Source organism: Apium graveolens, chromosome 6, assembly GCF_009905375.1.
Source record: "Apium graveolens cultivar Ventura chromosome 6, ASM990537v1, whole genome shotgun sequence".
Classification (NCBI taxonomy): domain Eukaryota; kingdom Viridiplantae; phylum Streptophyta; class Magnoliopsida; order Apiales; family Apiaceae; genus Apium; species Apium graveolens.
The window spans coordinates 62,165,860-62,174,151 of record NC_133652.1 but is presented as its reverse complement, the minus strand read 5'-3'; positions in this window follow the sequence as shown (position 1 = coordinate 62,174,151).

Below are 8,292 nucleotides of genomic sequence, written 5' to 3'. Positions count from 1 at the left end.
CAACACCTAAAAAGCATACCTTAAATGTTCAGGCAATGATTTAAGCTCGAATGTGGGAGGTTCCTCAATAGAAGGCTTGAGTCGCCCCTTAACATTTTTTCAGTTATGACATTCCAAGAGATTCAAAAGGCATATCCATATTTCTCTTCCAAGGAGAAGCATTCATATATTGCAACTGCTCATCACCTTCGTCATCTTCGCTATCTGAATTCCCCAACAAGGCCTTCTCTAAGGCATCAGACCTTAGCATTTGATCAAGTTCTAAAGTAACCACAGAATCGACCAACTCCACTTTTAAGCACTCCTCATTTTCAGTCAGGAATTTCATGGCATTGAACACATTAAAAGTCACATCCTTATCTAGTACTCGGATAGTAAGCTCACCCTTCTGCACATCTATCAAGGTTCGGTCAATAGTCAATAATGGCCTTCCAAAAATTATGGGAATCTTCTTATCCTCCTCGAAATCAAGAATTACAAAATCAGCAGGAAAGATGAGTTTGTCCACCTTAACCAAGACATCCTCCACAATGCCTCATGGATATATAATAGAGCAATCGACCAACTGTAAGGACATATAAGTAGGCTTTGGATCAGGTAAATCCAACTTCTTGAAAACAGACGAAGGCATCAGATTGATGCTAGCTCCCAATTCACATAAACATTTGTCAAATGACAAGTTTCCAACAGTGCAAGGAATAGTGAAGCTTTCAGGATCTTTAATCTTCAGAGGCAACTTTTGTTGCAGCACAACACTGCATTCCTCCATGAGAGCTACGGTCTCTAAGTCATCAAGCTTCACTTTCCGAGAGAGAATACCTTTCATAAACTTCGCATAACTAGGCATCTGTTCAAGAGCTTCCATTAAAGGTACACTATGTTGATATGAAGTTTCTTGAACACCTCCAGAAACTTCAATCTGCTTATCCAACTTTTTCTTCTGTAGCCTCTTAGGAAAAGGAGGTGGAGGATAGATCTATTTCTCCCCTGTATTACCCTCAGGAGGAGTGTGTTCCACAATAGTCTTTCTTGGTTCCACTTCTGCTTCCTTCTGCACTTCTTCTTCATTCACAGCTTCTTCTTCCGAAACTTGAGATTTTTCAGGATTTGCAACCTTCCCAGACCTCAATGTGATTGCCTTAACCTGCTCTTTAACTTCCTTCTTACCTGGAACTTCTGTGTCACTAGGTATTGAGCCAGATTGATGATTCAACAAGGCATTGGCAATATGCTTTGATTCTCCAATGTCTTCATAGACACCGCTTGGCTCTTACACATGAGCCTCAACTCCTCCAATTCAAATTTTGCATTAGATTGTTACAACTGAAGTTGTTGTCTTGGTGCATATTGCGGTTGCTTAAAATCAGAAGGGTTGTATTGTTTTGCTGCATACTGCTGATAAGGCTGTGGCACCGCATTTTGAGTGTTGCTCTAGCTGAAATTAGGATGATTGTTGTTGTTGGGATGATAGGTGGTTGGAACTGGCTGCTGCGACCTTTGAAAGTTGCTCACAAACTGAGTTGATTCACTAGAAATAACACACTGCTCCGTCTCATGGGCACCAGCACAAAGCTCACAGACACTAGTGATCCGATTAACTCCATAATTAGCCAAAGAATCCACCTGCATCGTTAAAGCCTCAAGCTGAGCAACTATAGCAGTAGCTGTAATAACCCCAAAATTTTGAACTTTTTGTAACCCTTATGAATAGTGTTTTAGCTGAATGAGAAAACTTTTCATGCCACACTATGTAGGGGTCCTGTTATGGATATTCTGAGATTTTATTAGTACTCTATATGGTATATAAGTGTATGTAAAGATCGTCAGAATCCAATTCCGAACACTTTGGTTTTTCCCGGAAATCCACTAGATACGGAAAGAATTGAGTAAAAGGTAACAGGATAAAAGGATTTAAATTAAAGGAGTATAAGAGAGGATCATAAAAGGAATATAATATAATGAGAAAGGTTAAGGGAACCTAAGTAATAAGATCCCGGGTATGATCCCTCAAACGATAAACGAAAACGAAAGTTAAGCGAACCGTATAACAGATCAGCGGTCATTAGGCAAACAATTAGGAAGTTAATCAAAGGGATAAGAGAGGATGGTGTCATCCAACCAATAGAAAGAGGACAAAGGAGGGGTGATGACATCACAAAGTGATACAAGCATAACATAAGAGGGAAGGAAATGTGGTGGAATATTAACCACACAAAATCAAGGGTAAATGGGTAATTGACCTAAAACAAAACAAAACTAATTCAACCAACCAAGCAAATATTCATTTTCATCAAAACAAAAACACAAAATTCTCCTTCATCCTCCCTTTGCTCTCGGCTTTTGCCATTTTCAAAGAAAACAATTTTCAAAATTCAAGTTCAAGGCTTCCTAAATTGGTAAGATAATTCCCTAGTATTCCTTATGCATAGTTATGGCTATTCTATGAGTTTAAGCCTCCAAATCATTCACAATCTTCTTCAAGAAATCAATGAAGAAGACAATGAATAGTGACTTCAAGAATTTTAACTTGATTTTCTTGTTTTTCCTTTAAGATCCAAGCATCCCCAAGTCATCTCAAGACTTCTTAAGGCTTCCTAGCTACTCACACCACTTCAAGGAAGGTATATCATCTCCAAACCCTAGCTTTACTTTGTTAAATAGTATGATTCTAGTTGTTATGGTGATATAGTAGCTTAATGCTTGTTGGTTTAGAATTTGGGTTGGAGTGGTAGTGAAATGGATGGTGAATCTTGTTGTTTTGGTTAAAAGAACTTAAGTATAGTTAAATTCAAGTTTAAGCATAAGTATAAATGTTAATATTGAATTGATTGGGGCTGTTAGGTTATGGTATGGATGGAGTTTGGATTGGGATGTGATTGTGGCTTGATTATGGGTTGAATTGGAAGGGTATAAAATTGGGAAATCGCGTAAACTAGCCATCATAATGTCCGATTTACTTTAGACTGCTTTTGTTCATTACATTAGGACCCGAGAACCCCCTGCTAGATTTTTACCATTTCCATGTTTAGATAGTTCATGTTACGAGCTTCGTTTTGATATGTAGTTCGTTTGGTTCCGATGTACGGTTTAGGAGAAACGACCGTTTTAAGTAACGGCGTTTCGCGAACAAAACATTTCCCCTCGCCTTACTTTGAAACATAGGTTAAAGACCTTAAAGGGTTAATTAATGTATGAAACAATTATGTTAAGTATGTTAGGCAGTTGGTAAGACACTCGCGAAGGAATCGCCTTAAAACTCGTAATGGTTAAATTATTAAAAATGGTGGAGCCGAGGGTACTCGAGTAACTTAAGGGAATCAGTAAGGGCAAAACAAGCGTTAGAGTCTAAGTTAGTTAAAGTATAGATTTACAAGTGACTTTGGTTTAATTCCAACTTACTTGTTGTTTATAGGTTACCAGACTCGTCCCGAGCCTTTTATCACCCCCAGTCGCTCAGGCAAGTTTTCTACCCGTTATACTGTTGTTGTGATGTATATATGTATAGGCATTATCTTGTGATAGATGCATGTTGGTTAATTAGCAAATGTTGCGATATATTGAAGCATGTTGATATGGTATATATATGCATGCCTGTTTAGTATTCTTGCCATATATATCTGTTGGTTCAGTTGATAATACCTATGCTAGAGAATAGCAGTAATTTGCATATACCCTTAGTATAGGGACCCAAAGGTGAAAACATTTTCTAAAACCGGGAGTCGAGGATCCCGAGTAGATTTTATATATATATATTTATATATATATATATGGTTATAGTTTTCAAAACTATTAATCGAATAAGATTTATTCGATAACTTTATTTTATTATTGAATATTATTTCGAATATTCATCCGAGGACTTATGACTCCTTTATTTTATTATTGAATATTATTTCGAATATTCATCCGAGGACTTATGACTCCTTTATTTTATTATTGAATATTATTTCGAATATTCATCCGAGGACTTATGACTCCTTTATTTTATTATTGAACATTATTTCGAATATTCATCCGAGGACTTATGACTCCTTTATTTTATTATTGAATATTATTTCGAATATTCATTCGAGGGCTTATGACTCAGCTTATTTTATTTATTGAATATTATTTGAATATTCATTTGAGGATCTATGACTCCGATTATTTGCTGAGATATATTCTTTATTTTATTAAAGAATAAGGTGTCGATAATCAAACTCACTTTTAATTATTCAAATAAAGATAGTACTTTCGTATATGTATATCTTTGGTTATTTAATATTCATTTCAAGTATAAGTTTTAAAACTTCTACTTCAATTATTTTTAAAAGATTATTCTTTATGGGAATATTATTTAAATAATAATATTCAGATATTTTCTAATATATTGGGACTGATTTACCTTGTTAAATCAGCATCACTCCAAACATTCTTAAAAATGTTTTGCGAGTCTTCAAAATAATTTTTAAAAGTTAGAGCGGATCCCAAAACTCATTTTTATATTTAAGATCCTCCTTTCGAAGGGGAATTAAATACTCGCTCAAAACCTGAGGGATTTGGCTCTATGGTGTGTTTTATATTCGCAACAAGGTTGTTGTTTTGATAAATGAATTGATTACTTACCCAACACTCGGGAAGTAAAATTCTTGGAACAAGTTAATCCATTAACAGGCATCGCCTGGGAAATATCGGTGAGTTTTCCTTTCCAACTAGATACGACTTCTTGGTGGAGCCGTATCAACAAGTTTCTACTTGGGGAAAGGGGGAACGAGCTTTACGTTTCAGAGTCATGGATTTCATCTGAACTAGGAGTGGCGTAAGTGGTCGAGTGGCGCCGGCCCAGCCTTATTATATTGGCCCAAATGGCCTGGAAGTTCCGCTAAGGCGGTCCATTCCTTAGGAGTTCAGTGTTCGGTTGACAAGTAAATCTGACAGGTTCTCCTCTACATGTAGAAAATGGTGGGGTTGCACTACTACGACTGATCATCGTAAGTGGTCTTTCTGGCGCGGCAAACTCCCGTAATGAGTTCATCATCCAATTGGATATTTCTGCAACACTACCCAGAGCACTTCGATAGAAAGGCTACGGTTGGGTGATTGTTGAGTGTTGGCAGGGTCAAGTTTTCAAAATCATGTTTGCATCAAATGAAGTATCTCATAACTTCATTTTATTTTGATGATATTTTAAAGATTGAATCTATTCAAGTATTAGCTTGTAGTCTCATCTATGTGATGAACTATTGAACTAATTATAACTTGAACGGTGGTAGTTCAAGTAGTATTTGGAAAAGATATAAGTATATTGGAGTATCATGTAACTTCATCTTTTAAAAAACTTATATCTAGTAAATGATTATCTTATGCATGTCAAAGATTTTCAGAAAAATGTTGAGTCAAGGTTAGATATATGAGATCACCTTGCAACGATAGTTTTATACAGTTATAAACTGGAACTCTGTGTATATTATGTATGGAAGAGGACTTCCAAGATTTTGAAAAGTATATATGTATATATACTGAATATTTTGCGACTTCATCGCATTAAGATATCAAACTTGGTTCATTTCTTTTGACTAAGACTTTCATGAGTACTATGAGAAGGCTCATATATTGTTAATCATTATACATATTATTTTGGTGGGCTTGCTGCTCACCCTTGCTTTCTTCTTTCATCACACAACAACAGATAGAAAAGATGAACATGACCAAGCTCCCGATTCGCAAGCGATTAGGAAACGTTCCGCAGTTTCCTATAGGCGTTGATGTCGCTGTAGCTGAGGTAGGAACTACCAATAGGCTAGGCTTTCAACTTATGATGTACCAGACTTATGTATAATTATGAATTATAATAATGGCAAAGAAATGTAAATTTATTCAGAAACCTTTTTAAGGTGTATTGACATATAATTGTGGAATAAAACGATTTGTGATTATTTTTGGATATTCATCTCTGAGACTATAACTTGTGGTGTGTGTGTTTATTGTGGGGTCACAGTACAGAGTAGTTGATTGTGTATTAAGATTGGGTGTTATTAAGGGAAACGGAACTCGTGACAACCCGGATCCCTGACCCCGGGTTTGGGGGTGTTACAGAAATGGTATCAGAGTTAAGCGTTATAAACCTCAGAGATGATGTGACGTTAAGATAATAAGTTCATTAAGATAATAAGAACTCTTGCCAAGTTCATAGTCGGGCTACCTAACATAGCACCGACAGTTAAAACCCTTAAGGGAACCCTTATAAATGTAGCGATAGAAGCGTAGTTTGTTATCGTATATGGTAGCGGGACTCCGAACCCTGAGGTTGAGGAGCAACAACGCGATGATGTTTTATTACTTATTGGAGATCAGATTGTGGATCCGATAGAGCGTCCTAACGCAGGAACAGATGATGTTCATATTGAGGATGTAGCGGTTGAGGATGCTGTCCTAGAAGGGATTGTGGTTGAGGAGGATCCCGTGGAGGATCCTGACAAGAATGAATAAAGGACCACTGTGGAATTGATAACCATGGTTAGAGCGACTACCAGAGGTAGGATTGGTCGGTCACTACCGGAGGTTCGTTCAAGTTTGTAAAGATAGTAGCCCCTTTAACGCGGCTTACTCATAAGACTGAGAAGTTCGAATAGACAGAGAAATGCGAGAACAGCTGTTAAGAACTGAAGCAAAGGTTGGTGACGGCCCCTATGTTGGCGTTGCCGGATGTTAAAAGGAGATTTTGTGATTTGTAGTGACGCTTCGCATAAGGAATTTGGGTGCTTCTTATGCAGCACGGCAAGATAATCACGTCCGTGTCAAGACAATTAAGGGAATATAAAATTCGATATCCCCGCCCATGAGCTTAGGCTCGTGGCAATAGTTTTGCCCTAAAGATTGGAGGCACTACTTGTATGTAGAGAAGTGCGAGATTCACAAACCATAGGAGCTCTAGTACATTTTTACGTAGAAAGAGCTCAACATACGCCAGAGGAGGCGGTTAGAGCTAATCAAGAATTATGATTGGGAGATTCTTTATCATTCGGGGAGAGCCAATATGGTGGCTGATGCCCTTAGTAAAAAGGAGAGACTTAAGATGATAATGTCTTTTGGGGAGTTTATAAGAGATTTTGAGAAAATGGAAATAGAAGTGAAGGTAACCGGAGCCGGTACCGAAAAGCTGTTTGAGATTGCAATATAGCCCGAATTATTGGAAAAGAACATATTGTGCCAGTAAAAGTGAAGAATGAAGGCAGAGAGCCAACAAATAGATATGAGATTAATACCGAGAGAGATGATAAGGGAATAATGAGGTATTCCTATAGAATTTGGGTTCCAAATGTTTAAGAGCTTAAAGATGAGATCTTAGATGAAAGTCATAGTTCAAGGAATAAGATTTAGGGCAAACCCTGAATGTGATAGTCAGGGAGGACGCCATCAAGATAGAAGGAACCCATAACATAATGAAGTGGAAAATGAGGATTTTAACGTATAAGATAACCCCAAGTACGGGGAGGAGGAGGAAACGTTCAGACTAAGGAAACAGAAGTCGAGTAAGGAAAGGAGAACCGAGACGGTACTCCTATACGGTAATTCATGGACCTGTCTCAAGAGAACTTAGACTATTATCCCTAACCACCACCCTGAGGAGACAGTGCGGTGGGAAATTCTTTCAGGACCTTTAAGTCGCTAAGCTCTCAGAGTTCCAAGGAACAAGCGAACCCAGTAGAGGCGAGAGCCTGGCTAAAGAAAATATAGGAATCATTTGAGATTCTAAATGATGGACGAATCACAAAAGACTGTTTTTGTCACTTACCCTTCTAAGAGAGAGGCCACCCACTGGTGAAAGACCTAGAAAGGCATGGAGCCAGAGATTATAATAAACTGATTAAAGTTCAGTCAATTGTTTTCGGGAAATTAATTCCCAAGGTTATGGAGATAGTGTAAAAGCTTTAGAGCCAGAACAAAGGCAGAAGAGTATGATGAATTATGAATCTAAGTTGTAAAAGTTGTCAAGATTCGTTCTGAAGACACGAATCCAGAATGATGGGATGTTTGAAATCAATGCTTATGTTGTGTTGGTTCATGAAATAATGATAAGAGAAAGGAAAATAAAAAGAAATTGAAGTGGAAAGGAATATAACGGCAATAGAGTTTGAGGAATGATAAGGGAGTTGGGTATGAGGAAACCCTAAAGACTCGTAGCAATAGAAATAGAAAAGTATATAATCGTCAGGATGAGGGTGATTCACCATGAGTTAAAATTGATGGTTGAGGGCATAAGAGATACATATATTTTATCCCCTGTAAGTTGGGAAGATTCGAGGAAACCTT